The sequence below is a fragment of the Octopus bimaculoides genome, chromosome 1 (genome assembly GCF_046866305.1).
Source record: "Octopus bimaculoides isolate indiv1 chromosome 1, ASM4686630v1, whole genome shotgun sequence".
NCBI classification, from domain to species: Eukaryota; Metazoa; Mollusca; class Cephalopoda; order Octopoda; family Octopodidae; genus Octopus; species Octopus bimaculoides.
The window spans coordinates 166,846,962-166,861,961 of record NC_142928.1 but is presented as its reverse complement, the minus strand read 5'-3'; the positions used below and the strand labels follow the sequence as shown (position 1 = coordinate 166,861,961).

General features: G+C 33.6%; 2 long non-coding RNA genes across 2 annotated transcripts in view; one reads left to right on the top strand and one right to left on the bottom strand.

Moving 5' to 3' along the window:
• The window catches only part of LOC128249957 (uncharacterized), a 53,757-nt gene that overhangs the window by 22,721 nt on the left and 16,036 nt on the right, over window positions 1-15,000 (top strand). The window lies entirely within an intron of this gene.
• LOC149137846 (uncharacterized) overlaps window positions 1,415-15,000 on the bottom strand; it is a 30,467-nt gene continuing 16,881 nt past the window's right edge. The window contains exon 2 of the long non-coding RNA XR_016240638.1: window positions 1,415-1,671. This is a non-coding gene — a long non-coding RNA (uncharacterized LOC149137846). The remainder of the gene's footprint in view (window positions 1,672-15,000) is intronic.

The window sequence follows — 15,000 nt, the reverse complement described above, 5'->3', positions numbered from 1 at the left end:
TCCCACTGCGTGGTACCTTTGGCAAACATCTTCTATTATACCCCGGGCTGACTAAAACCTTGTGGATGGATTTGATAAACGGAAACTGAAAGAAGCCCGTCATACACGCATACGCACATATATATATATGTATATATATATATATATATATATATATATATATATATGTATATATATATATATATATATATATATATATATATATATATATATATATATATATATATATATATATATAAGCAATGTTAATTCTCTAAATGAATATATATATATACTTAGATGTTCGGATTTTTGTGTTTGTCCCATATCACTGCTTGACAACCGGTGTTGATTTGTTTACGTTCCAGTAACTTAGCACTTCGGCAAAAGAAACAGATAGAATAAGTTTTTTTTTTTATTTATGCGCCCTTTTAAAGCATAGCCAGGCTCATGGACCCGGTTTCCCGGTTTCTATGGCGTATGAGTCCATAGAAATTTGAACTCAGAGCGTTGAGATACAATTTCGAGGGACTGGCTAAGTCGATTACATCGACCCCAGTTTTCAACTGGTTCTTGTTTTATCAACCCTGAAAGGATAAAAGGCAAAATGGACATCAGCGAAATTTGAACTCAAAACATAAAGACGGCCGAAATGCTACTAAGCATTTTGTCCGGCGTGCTAACGATTCTGCTTACCAGTTTCATAATCCTAAATAATAATTGTTTGTAACATAAGACACAAAGATTGAAATTAGTGGAGGGAAGCAATAGATTATATCAAACCCAGTTCTTGGCTGTATTTGTTAGTTTATAATTTTTATTTTATTTTACGTATGAGTGACTGTGTGGTAAGTAGCTGACTTACCAACCACATGGTTTCGGGTTCATTCCCACTGCGTGGCACCTTGGGCAAGTGTCTTCTACTATAGCCTCGGACCGAACAAAGCCTTGTCAGTGGATTTGGTAGATGGAAACTGAAAGAAGCCCGTCGTATATATATATATATATATATATATATATATATATATATATATATATGTGTGTGTGTGTCTGTGTTTGTGCCTCCAACATCGCTTGACAACCGATGCTGGTGTGTTTACGTACCCATAACTTAGCGGTTCGGCAGAAGTGACCGATAGAATAAGTACTAGGCTTACAAAGAATAAGTCCTGGGGTCGATTTGCTCGACTAAAGGCGGTGCTCCAGCATGGCCACAGTCAAATGACTGAAACAGATAAAAGAGTAAAAGAGAACGTAATGAACCGGAAGAAACACAGCCCGTTGCTATAATAAATCTGCCATTCCATCGCCTTAGTTAAACATATAAAATACTCATTGAATTGTAGCGTAAGTGAATGAGTACTCCACGGATACATGCATCACACATGTAAATCCAGCCGTAAAAGAGAAAAATATAAAAGCTTGACACGGTATATACAAAGGTTAGTAATTTTTTAATAACAAATAAACTGAGGACTTTTACTATGTCCGTCTGTTCAGTTTCACTAAAAATCTTTGGGTCAGTAACAGATCACAGAGATGACTTGATTATTTTCTCAGGAGGAGGCGGAGAGTCAAAAGCATTGGACAGTATCCTTCGTCGGTGAAGGAAGAAACATTTTCTGGTATGTTAGATGGTATGATACAAAAATCTTCTTCATGGTGTCGATTTCATCTTTCGAAATTCAACTGCTGACAAAATAAATATTGAAATACTAGGGAAAATTCCGATGGTCATGCGTTTTCAATACAATTGATTAAAATAAATGAAAATAATTGTTCTTCTGCTTTGTCGAAAGTAAATATTATTGCAATAATAGACAACAAGTATTATCAGTGATAGGAAACAGTTTTCATAGAATGATAGCAATGTGTGTGAATTAATACATTTAGGTGTTTTATGTTGTCTGCTTCAGAAAGACAATATGTTTATATTGCTGTATTCTGGAAGCCAGTCTACAAAGAAAACAAAGAAAAAAAAACAAGAAAAAAAAAAGAAAAGAAAAAACATACACAAACAGCTTTTGTTGATTTATTCATTAACTTTAATTCTTTGTTCTGTCAGTGTTTCGTTACATGCATATAACCTTTTCAACGAGTTCTCTGCAACTCCGCAAATCCGCAAACGTTGGTTTTCTTGCCATTTAGTTTTTCTTATATATTAGTGACGGTGTGTGTGCGTGTGTGTGTTAGTGCATATATATATATATATATATATATATATATATATATATATATATATATATATATATATATATATATATATATATATATATATATATATATATATATATATATATATATATATATATATATATATATATATATATATATATATATATACGTATATATATATATATATATATATATATATATACGTATATATATATATATATATATATATATATATATATATATATGAGGAGGCGCAATGGCCCAGTGGTTAGGGCAGCGGACTCGCGGTCATAGGATCGCGGTTTCGATTCTCAGACCAGGCGTTGTGAGTGTTTATTGAGCAAAAACACCTAAAGCTCCACGAGGCTCCGGCAGGGGATGGTGGCGAACCCTGCTGTACTCTTCCACTACAACTTTCTCTCGCTCTTTCTTCCTGTTTCTGTTGTGCCTGTAATTCAAAGGGTCAGCCTTGTCACACTGTGTTACGCTGAATCTCCCCGAGAACTACGTTAAGGGTACACGTGTCTGTAGAGTACTCAGCCACTTGCACGTTAATTTCACGAGCAGGTTGTTCCGTTGATCGGATCAACTGGAACCCTCGACGTTGTAAACGACGGAGTGCCAACAACAATATATATATGTATGTATGTATGTATGTGTGTATGATGCACATAAACAAGCTTGGGCTTGATATATATATATATATATATATATATATATATATATATATATATATAGAGAGAGAGAGAGAGAGAGAGAGAGAGAGAGAGAGAGAGATACAGAGAGAAACAAAAACTGAAATATTCAGATGAGCACTCGTGTGTATTTTTTGTCCTCCATGTAAATTTGTTCTGTAAATATATAAATATCTACATGCATATACACGAGTGTTTATCTTCTGAATATTTTCAGTTTGTTTTTCTCTATATATATGGTTACATATATATGTATGTATGTATATTTAATATATCAGGCCCAAGCATTTCCATTTGCCTCACTATCTCCATATCAGCTCACCCGGATTCCTCCTTGAGCCAATTTTTACTCCACGGACTTAGTCTTTGATAAAGATTTCGGAATGTAAATTCAAATCATTTGAACACTACATCCTTTTTGTATTGAGCATCTTTGGATCTTACCTGTTGATTCATGCAAACACACACACACACACACACACACACACACACACACACACACACACACACACACACACACACACACACACACACACACACACACACACTCGTACGTATATTTGTAAACCTAGTATCATTTTAATGAAAAAGTGATCACAGACCAAGAGTTCAAGTTAACCACTCACGTCTGTGTGGCAAACATGAAGTAGGTGAAAGGACAGAAATGGATCGTGCGAACATAAGAAAGCTACAAAAAATGCCCATGACTTGTACGACCCTAAGGTTGATAATGGAAAGAGGAAATACACAAATATCACTACACAAATATCCTCTGTTGTTGTGTTTAGCCCTAAGCCCTTTAAGCATCTCCATAATCAAAGGTATTCCAGCCTTGACTATCGCATCGTTCTTTTCAGATTTAGGGTATCTGTGATTGTATTATCTTAGTATCTTCTCTTTTGCAAGACAGTGAGGTTTGATGGCGGGTAGGGAGATTTGGTTGCTCTTTCCAGCAGACTGAAAACTCATCTAGAGCTTTTCCCACTGTCTCAGTGGGCTTAGTGTAGTATGACTCAGCGCCTCTATCGCCTTGTTTTAGATCTGATGCAAATCCTCACAACTGAGTAGAGTTCGCTGAAGACAGGAAATGGCCAGACGATAGTGTTAAATCTAGAGATAAATAAAGCCTACTACCTAAAGACATGCATAATCTATCAGATAGCTTTCCACACAATTTCTTTTTAGCCAATTTCTTTTCAGCCAAAATCTTGTCAATTTTCACTTGACAAGATTTTGAACTACTCGACGCTTTGGCATAAGAGATTCGCCTAAAGCAACAGTAGCATAATATATGTGAGACTGTCTCAAACAGCGCGTATATCGCTTAAATATAATAAAAAAAGTGTCATCGTCATAGTAGAGATATTTTTGTTTCATTTTTAACACTCCATATTTATATAGCCGATTTAACAGTAAATTATAAATTACATCAAGCATCAATGAGAAATATAAATAATTATTATCATTATTGTAGTGTTGATAGAATAAATACACACCCCACTGCATTAGCCAGGCTATTACTTATGTTATCGAGAGAAAACATCAATATTACTTAAGTTGTTTGAATAAATTTTATGTGAAAATTAAACAACTTTCCTTTTATCAATTACCCTCGCCTGTATACGTCTTTCTGCTTAATTGCCGAATGTTTCTTTAATTAAAAATAAACTTCAGCAATAAATCACACGTTTACAGTATTAATTAGAAAATAACGTACTCCAACGGTTATCTTCTTTTTAATATTGATTTCCTAGGCTGGTGGAGTGAAAGTGCAGGATAAAATGCCTTGACGCATTTAGTTATATCGATTTACGCTCTGCATTCAACTATTACTGGGATGGACTTTGCATTACGAGGGTTGGATGAAGCAATAATATAAAGTACCAGCCAAATACTGGCGACGATATGTAATGATTCTACTCTTCCCATCAAAATTAGTTTCAAATTTTGGCACAAGGCCAGCGATTTCAGGAGTCGGTATAAGTCGATTAGAATGACTCCAGTGTTCAACTAGTACTTATTTTATTGGCTCAGAAAGGCGATGTCGACCTCGGCTGAATTTGAACTCAGAACGTAAAGACGGACGAAATATCGTTAAGCATTTTGCCCGGCGTGCTAAAGATTCTGCCAGCTCGCATCCATCAATATTGTCTGGCCTGGCACTACTAGAAATCTGCGTCGATAGTCAATAAATTAAGTAACAAGAAGAACAGTGTAGGTTCAATTATTTTATAAGATTTTAATTCGTGTTTCCATTACTTTGAATTCGAAGCAGGTCCTTTGAATTACAGGAACCTTCTTTTACACAGTTTCTGTCTGGCTAACGTCACTCTCAAGACTTGGGACGATCCGACGTATATAGTAAAATACATTTATTCAACACAGGTATCACAGAAAGGTAAAAGGCTACGGCTGTGCCTTCTGGATTCTATTTAAGAACATGGCGCTTTTACTCTCACAACTGTCAGTTTTAACTATCAAAACGCCACTATTATTGATAGGATTATAATAGTTATCTCGTTGACTTACGCTTAACAGGAACGGGGATTAAATAACTGAACCGCTTCAGTTACAGAGCGCAAACTATTTTAGTAATCTCGTATGAAATGTCTAGTTCAGCGCTCTGCCAGAATAGTTATGGCCGGAATACCCTTGATCATAGCTAGGCTAGATGGGGTGTTGTGGTTAAAGAACAACGAAAACAACATCAGCGACCTTAGAGACAACAGCAAAACAAAAAAGTGACTAAAGAAACTTATGCTCAAATTAAATATTTACATTACCGGAATATAAACTTCTGCTTTTTTTCTTTTTTTAATGAACCCATTGCGTTACTATTATCTATTTTATCAGAAAAGGAACATGAGATATCTGTAAACTAAAGGAAACAGAATAAAAATGACGGTAAAATAAAGGACAAAGTGAAGGGATATATAGGTATTATATGTATAAAGAAGCGAGTGAAAAGGAGGGAGGGAGGGAGAGAGTGAGAGATTGATAGAAAATAGATAGCTAGATAAATAGAATAGACATCATATATATATATATATATATATATATGTATATATATGTGTGTGTGTGTGTGTGTGTGTGTGTGTGTGTGTATGTGTGTGTGTGTGTGTGTGTGCATGTATATCTATCTATCTATCTATCTATCTATCTATCTATCTATCTACCTATATATATATATATATGATTTATATAAATAAGGATAAGATCGATATTTAAAATATTGATCTTATCAAGTGGTCAGCATGGGACTAAAAACCATCAAAGGTAATAATTATTATAATTTGTATTATAATTTTATATATATATATGTATATATATATATATATATATATATATATATATATATATATATATATATATATATATATATATATATATATATATATGTATGTATGTATGTATGTATGTATGTATGTATGTATGTATGTATGTGTGTGTTTGTGTGTATACTTATATGCACTTATACGCTTTAGGGCGCGGTAAGAGCATCACACGGTCCGGTTTGACAACACCTGCTCTTCTGTCCCTTAGGCGCATTTAGTGGAATCATCTCCGTTACAAACATCCGGACAAGTCCTCCGGAGTGAAGATTTTCGTGGCTTGTCCACACACCATACACATTCTATGCACAGTTAATCTATTCTCCCTAAGACGGAAAAATAAGTCCAAATCCACTCGCTAATTCTCACTCACCTTCAAAACTATTCGAGACCTCTCTAACTTCGATCCCACACATCGACTTTTATGTTCATGCAAACCCCACAACCTATTTCTCTGTTTGACGCAAATACTCATCTCCTATTTTACAACCCATCCCTGCCTTCCAGGATATATTTTATACTCAAACTCTTCTCTTAAAGTGTTGTTACAACCATGCCAGCCCATGGTTTTCCAATCCATGTGCATATAAGTCGTGGATTGGCTAGGCGACTTGGCTTCAAACCTGGGGGGGGGGGGAAGGAGGGGGTACGTGATGTTGACAAGCCACAAAAATGGCGAAGCACCTGGTGTCCATCACTCCCAAATGGGATTGAAGGTGAGTTCCCATGCATGACTGCGAGGTATTTTAACACCAGGTGCTTTGAGAGTATATATATTCTACCACGCTATTGCAGCCAGTGGAAAATACACGAAGTATATATATATATTAGGGATATGTAGTCAGTATATTATATGTAGGTAGTTATTATATTAGAGCTGATTAAATTTCATAAATATATTAGAGTAGACAAAATTCATATATATATAAGAAAAGACAAAATTTAGGACAAAATTTCATAGCTAGAAGAATCACGAATGCAGTTGTTATCCAAACGAAGGGTAATCTGCTAGTTATTCGTCGAGCGAAAGATACCTTAATCAAAAGAAGTTGACAATATCGACGAGGGATCCTATGTTGACTCGCAGGAGATTCGATCGAATATCCTTTACGCGGCCGACCAGTTCTTGTAAATATATTCAAATCACCCATATTCAGAAATTTGCTAAACCACCACAGCGTATTACGAAACACTGCAAAAGCAAGACATATTTGGAACTGTAAATGTAGAGATTCAGAATTAATTTTCTTAATATATTTTGACGAATAACTATATTCATAGCTCACTATTTCTTTCACAGCGATGTCTATCTATCTATCTATCTATCTATCTATCTATCTATCTATCTATCTATCTATCTATCTGACTGTCTGTCTGTCTGTCTGTCAATCAATGAATCTATCTATCTATCTATCTATCTATCTATCTATCTATCTATCTATCTATCTATCTATCTCTTTTTCTCTCTCACTTTCTCTCTCTCTATGTATATATATATATATGTGTGTGTGTATGTGTGTGTGTGTGTGTGTGTGTGCATGTGTGTGTATGTACATATATGCACACACGCATACACACTCGAGAACATATCTATTATTAGGCGTACAGATGCATATATTGCTTTCGTATGTTCATATATAGTTACTTTACACACACACACACATACACACACACACACACACACATACACAGACGCGTAACCGCACACACATATATACATGTATACATACATTACATACAGAAGTACATAAGTGTGAGTGCGTGTAAGTGTGTGTGTGCGTGTGATGTGTAGGTTTTTATGTCATTGTGGATTACACTTTAATACACACAGAATACATCTTCAGCATATATTTCTTCTAGTACACATGGATTTTAGTTGGTGTGCATGTGTATATTTCCCCTGTACACCCCACCCCACATATATATATATTCATATATACATACACACACACATATATATATACAGGTATATATATGTAAATGTTTGCATATGTATTTATGTGTGTAATATATATCATGTATATACATATCTTTACACACACACACACACACACACACACACACACACACACACACACACACACACACACAACATATATACACACATACTCACATACACACACACTCACATACATACATACACACACACTCACACACATACTTGTCCGAAATTCAGTGTCCATTTTATTTCTGTTTAGTCTCTTTCTGCAAACACATATCCATGCATAAATATAAAAGCTATACGTATAACCTTACAAAAACATACACACACACACATGTACGCACGCACGCACGAACACACAAACACACACGCACACACATATATGTACACACTCGCCGACACATGCATATGTACACTCATAATTACGCAAACAATATTCATATATTTACACTAAACATTATTATTGCCATTTGTAAAATACATATCGTATATTTTCACTCATGTACATACATACAAACTTATATATTATATGTATTTGTGTTAGTGTATACTTACATACACGAGCTTAATGCAAAACGTAAATACATTTATTGATGTACTCGTAGTCATTTTTTAATATATTGTATACAAACGTATCTCCATATGCGTATAGCTATGTATATATATGTATATATATAAATGTATATATATATATATATATATATATATATATATATATATATATATATATATATATATATATGTATATATATATGTATATGTATATATATGTATACATATATATGTATATATATGTATATCTATATGTATATCTATGTATATATATGTATATATATATGTGTATATATATGTATATGTGTATATATATATATGTATATATGTATATATATATGTATATATATTTTCTATATATATGTATATATATGTATATATAAATGTATATATATATGTATATATATTTATATATATGAGTGAAAATATACGATATGTATACATATACATAAATATATATATATGTATATATATGTACATATATATATATATATATATATATATATATATATATATATATATATATGTACATTTATACATATATATATGTATATATATGTATATGTCTATATGTATGCATACATGCGTATACACATACACACGCACATCTATATGTAAAGGTACAATGCACACACGTATATATGTTTAGAATGATGCTTGTATCTATGCAAACGTAAATACATGCAAACATATAGAGTACATGCTTTTGCAGATAAATGCACATATTTACACTTTAAGATCGGCTTTTTTCCTTCATCAAACTCTTCTTGCTTGATTTAATTATTTTCCAACTGTATGTATTCGGATATGTTAAAACATCCTTAGTGAAAGAAGGAGACATGACTAAAGTGAAAGTAGAAAACCCAATAAGAGAAACCATACATGAAATATGAATACTTTTATATAATCTCCTTTTGTTTCTTTTATCGCAAGAAGGAGAGAGAATGCGGAGTGAGAGAGTGAATGAACGACTGCGAAATTATGTGTATATGAGAGTGAGAGAAATAGAGGTAAAGAGACTGAGAGAGTGTGTAGAAAAATTGAGAGAAAATTACCGTAGTTGTGGTGGAGAGAATAAGAGGGAGAGAAAGAGTGAATTGAGGAGAAATAGAAAGAGAAAGAGAGAGAGAGAGAGATAAAGAAAGAGAAAGAATGAGTATGGAAATAAACTCCTCCAGCCATCACTTACGTAGTTGTATCATCATTAACTATCTTCCGTCTATCGGAGAACATTCGTGAAAGTGGGTCCAGTGTCTCATGTGCCGCCTTTAATCAGCTTAGTCGAGACGACAACCGTTTTCTACTGAATTTGTCTTTCATATCACGTTCACCTTCTAACACACCATCTTGACTATGTCTGGGAGAAGTCAGCGTAATAATTGGACATGACAGTTTAGTCTGGACTTTTAGAATCCAAGTATTCCTTTCCAGCGTATTTGACGGTTACTAAGTAAAAAGAAACTAAGCTGTGCACATGCATTGTTAGAAATATGCACGTTGCATCGGATATGATAGCAGCAAGTCTGCATATAAAAGAGCACCCTATCACTGCAAGTATATCTTCTCTATTCGATTCTGTTCATTTTTACAGTCTTGATATCTTAGCTACTAGATTACACGAGAAGATGAGTTGCCGCCTCAGCATTTAACATTTCTGACGATGGTGGCTGCAAAAGGAGCAGGGAAAGCAGGACTGGTATCGTTCAGAGAACTTATACACGATGAATCGTCTATAAGTAATTTCCGAGAGAAATTTTATCTGACAAATCTTATCCAGGCGTTGGGAAAATATAAAAAGATGTGTACGGTTGCTATTTATGGAAGGTAGAGTAGGATAGTTTAACATTTCTTATGATGGTGGCTGTAAAAGGAGCAGGGAAAGCAGGACTGGTATCGTTCAGAGAACTTATACACGATCAATCGTCTATAAGCAATTTCCGAGGGATATTTTATCTGACAAATCTTATCCAGGCGTTGGAAAAAATACAAAAAGATGTGTGTAGTTGTTATTTATGGAAGCTAGAATAAGATAGTTTATAAGCTAGTCGGTCACTCTTATTGGTTAAAAAAAAATAGAAACAGTAGTGTAGTAGTTCTTGAACTACCGTATAACATTATGAAATATATGTGTTATAAGTAATAACCAGTGATATACATGAACGTAAATGCTTCCCCATTCTAACAATTTACTTACTTTACATAACGTGAACGTTTAAGGCACATTGGATAAGTGTCTTCCACTATTGCCTCGGGCCGATCAAGCTTTCTGCGTGGATTTGGTGGATGGAAACTGAAAAGAAGCTGGTCGTATATTTATATATGTGTACATGTCGATGTGTGCGTGTATTTATGCCTGTGTTTGTCCTCCACTCCCGCTTGACAACCGGTGTCAGTGTGTTTATGTCCCTGTAACTTAGCAGTTCGGCAAAAAGAGACCGATAATATAAGTACTAAGCTTAAAAATGTCCTGAGGTCGATTTGTTCAGTTAAAATCCTTCAAGGCGGTGACACCGCATGGCCGCAGTCAAATGACCGAAACAAGTAAAAATTAAAAGATACAAATAACGTAACTCTTGTGAAATATTTGCACCAAATCGCCTGGTGTGATAACATACTGGCACGCCAGTTATACTAAGTTAAACATTATACTAAGTGCTCAAAGGAGGAAGCTTCCAGGATATTAAATGCACATAAGAAAGAATTGGCATCTGGAATAAATATGAGTTGGAAAACTGAGGTCAACTGAGATTAACCAGGCAATGACTTGAAAACAATATGCAATGAAAACATTTCCAGAGATTTTCTAAGTAAATTTTTGGAAGCATAAATTCGATGGAAGTGGGAGCTGATCTGGACTTTAATGCCAAATTGTAAGAACAACTTCAGAATATTTACGGAGGAGATAATTTTCTCAGAATAAATGGTGACGAGCCAACGAAAGAACTTTTACGAGATCTCTCGACCTACCAGAAATATCAACTACAGAAACAACAAAATTATAATAATGAGTGTCACGGCCGAAACTTCTATCACAATAGGATTGTGCATACCAGAACTGACCGAGGACAAACAACAACAATTAATGTGTCTAGTAGCTATCGATATAAATTCCCACCTCGAAGTCAGCTTTAATATTTATTGATTGATAAATCAATAAAAAAAAAATGAGAAAATATCTATTACCAAAATAATTATGTTGGATTAGATATCGAAAAACAATAGAACTTTAAATTTTTATATGAAAGACAACAAATAAAAACCTTCAAGAAATCAACAAACAAACCTACCAACAACATCTTTAAATTTCACTTACAAATTTACATGGAAGACAATTCACGACATCTTAAACTATACTAATACTTTTCTAAAACGATTATCACGCAACCAGATTTAAATGATAAGTTTGAAGTGCTGGTAACACAAGAAGAGCATTTCATTCCAGTTATGCTAATCACTTGTCAATCAGACATAATTATCTTTCTAAAACTGATATATAAGCCATTAGTTGAACATATGTTCGGGTTTTCAATCTCCAAAATCAAGCATAGGTCACAACTACCCTTTTGGAATAATACAAATATAATGGTTTAATGAAATCCTAGATATATATCTAGCACTTAGCGCAAAGATCACAATTTTACAATTGCTGAACCTATTTTTATATACCCACTTATCTAAGAAAACAAAGGCATTGGCAATACCTTCATACTTAAAATACTATGATAACTGTATTTAGAAAGATGAAACAAAATAACAATCGTTAGTATGGGTTGAAAAGAGTCACTTGCGATCAGTAATATCGTAGCTTTGTATAATTTAAACGCGTTATATAACATTCCAGTTTAATTCAAGTGCATTATATCAAGAGAATAATTTCTTACTAGGACTTAACTTTAACCTCGTACTTCATATTAATTATGCCTGATCTTCCATAATTTAAAAAAATTCTTAATGATTTCTCAATTACTGTTGAAGCTTATCCAAAACTTACCAACTATCTTGTTATATTTAACCTAGATGGCTTTCAATATGAACAATACAAACAGTAGAAAAACTTCAATGTATTCGTACGTTAATCAGTAACTCAAAAAATTCTAAGGGTCTTGTTTAAAATGAATCCTTAAAACACTTTATCTCTAAATGAATAAGTTTTCAATAATATGTCTAACTTTTATAATGAAAACGCCAAGCGGAAACGACTACGCAGAAGAATTATATTACAAGAATATGAATTTAAGACCTATGAAATGTATATGGAGACTGTTATGTCTCAAGCTACCGCTATCTAGCACCTTCGGATGATCTCTACTCAGCCGCTACACGACTGCTACTCAACAGCTACTGAACAGTCACTCGACTCCTCTACCATGGCCAGACTACCTCTACTTATATGTCTTGGGCGATCCTACTTCTTCGCCTGGGGGCGTCGACACAACAGAGACCAATAAAATAAGTACAAAAGTTGTACTGAGGTCACTTCATTCGACTAAAACTCCTTCAAGGCCTGGAGCACGGCTGCAATCTACTGAAACAAGTGAAAGATAAAAGATAGAATATATTACGTAAATTAGTGAAACAAACTAATTTTGTATATTTCCAAACAATTATTTAAAGACCTCACAACAATATTTTGCTGCATAACTTAATATACTTCAATTAACATTTACTTCATATAACATAGACCTTTACCCATATGGAAAACATTTAACTTAAATATTATTTTTAGTAATAACAGCAATACAATTCCATTAATTGCAGCGACTTGTGAAATTCGTCATAGCTTTCAATTCAATAACGATCTATCATAGAAAGTACATCTATCATAGTAATTCTGAATCTTGTAGAGTTCCACCCTTTAATAGATTAATTTAATAGCTTAACATTAGACTCAATTAACGTCCCACCATTAATTATAATTTATTCAATTACTGAACTTGCAACTTAAACAATCAATTTATTAAGTTTAATAAGTTTCATAAGTTTCACTAAGTTTATTTTTATTTAAAATCATTAGGACTTTTCATCAGACTCTTCTATTTGAACAGATTATAAATTTACACATTATCATTATTTTAATCCGCTTTAATTTTATACTATGATAATTCAATTTTAAACTTATATTCCAATGAATTAGTTACATTGCAGAACCTTCTCTTCATTCAACAATATTAGATTTCTTCGTAATGTTCGCTATTGTCATTAGATAACACTATTCTCCCTGCATATACTAATCTCCTGTCAGAAAAGTGTCATTTACACTGATACATATGACTTATATAATACAATCCTGCGAAAGATAATGATATTCGAAGATCTGTATGTTACATATTCGGCTCTTTGTATATCTAAGTAAATATAAGTTTTCCTCACAAAAATGAAAAGAAACTTTTTATCAAATTACAAACACACACACACACACACACACACACACACACAATTCGCATCGTGCATATTCTTCGCAAGTTATAATTTGTAAAGAGTGATGTTATCTGAACCGGTATATTTTAGATATTACTCCTTCAGTATATTATTAGTAAGCTCAAAATTGCATTACTCAAAAATCAAGAGACATAGTTCTATTAAATCTCTCTAAGCACGTTTTCTTTAGTACTTTAGTATATATATATATATACAACATTTCCTATGATAAATAACTGAGAAAATAAGATGACAAAGGATTAAATGTTTACAAGTGTTTCTGCTATAGGATGCAGTAGAATCACAGTTAAGTGTTTGAGTAGCACCTAATAGGCTGATCGGAGCCTTGAATATGAAGTGCAGTTTATTTGGGAAAAGAATCACATTAATGCACACACACACACACACACACACACACACACACACACACACACACACACACACACACACACACACACACACACACACACACACACACACACACACACACACACACACATATATATATATATATATATATATATATATATATATATATATATAGGAAAAGGCATTATCAATGAGAAAGCCAACACGTTCGTAATGATCCTTGTTGTATGTCTTAATATGTTAGTAACAGAGTGGTATAATTTGATAGAATTCACTCCTGATATCTTTACATAATTAATTCTTGAAATAACATCATTATGCGCTACATTACAGTTACTCACTCCATTGTTATACAGTTCTACCGCTGAGTTGTTAATAAATTCATAGCACTCCACAAACACGTGTACCCTTAACGTAGTTCTCGGAGAGATTCAGCGTGACAGAGTGTGACAAGGCTAGCCCTTTGAAATACAGTTACAGCAGAAACAGGATGAAAGAGTGAGTGAAAGTTGTGGTGAAAGAGTACAGCAGGGTTCGC